This window comes from Penaeus monodon, chromosome 33 (genome assembly GCF_015228065.2).
Source record: "Penaeus monodon isolate SGIC_2016 chromosome 33, NSTDA_Pmon_1, whole genome shotgun sequence".
Taxonomy (NCBI): Eukaryota; Metazoa; Arthropoda; class Malacostraca; order Decapoda; family Penaeidae; genus Penaeus; species Penaeus monodon.
Genome location: NC_051418.1, coordinates 23,368,074 through 23,368,627, shown reverse-complemented (window position 1 = coordinate 23,368,627; position 554 = coordinate 23,368,074). Strand labels below are relative to the sequence as shown.

At 40.4% G+C, this 554-nt stretch overlaps 1 protein-coding gene across 1 annotated transcript in view; it reads left to right on the top strand.

Moving 5' to 3' along the window:
- LOC119594160 overlaps positions 1-554 on the top strand; it is a 7,516-nt gene that overhangs the window by 1,888 nt on the left and 5,074 nt on the right. The gene's annotated exons all lie outside the window — the stretch shown is intronic.

The following is a 554-nucleotide window of genomic DNA, read 5'->3' as shown; positions in this document are numbered from 1 at the left end:
ATGTATGTGTCTCCATGTGAGGAAGTTGTATACAAGTTAACACATTTTACTCATAGTCCCACGATCGTGCACCGGCAACTTCGTCAGCATCGGAGGCTCTTGTCTGTATCTTGCCACGGACACCAATGCGGTTTGGGGAACAGCTCGCCAGTTCTGTCAGGATCTGGGAGGAGATTTGGCAACATTCCGAGATGCCAACGCCTTTGCTGAAGCTCTCATATATGTTAAAAATCTAGGTAGGTTATCCTTCGTTTCTTTGCAGTAGTGGTGATGGTATTATACCGTTTTTAGAAAAAGGCTATGAAACATTTTCCTTGTAAATTGCGAGAGTGGTGACCCAATGAGATACCGTTATGGTCAAATATGGGGTGTTTTCCAAATGTTTGTGCTGGAAAGAGAACTTGAGCAATTATTTTGAAGAGCAAAAGCAGCTATATATAATTAACTCTCTGATATCCATTCCTATATCAAAAGCTCGCCCACCTTTGATTGGCACGTTTTCTTTTATTACATTTTGAAAATAAAAAGATTCCCAAATGAAGATCATGAAACTG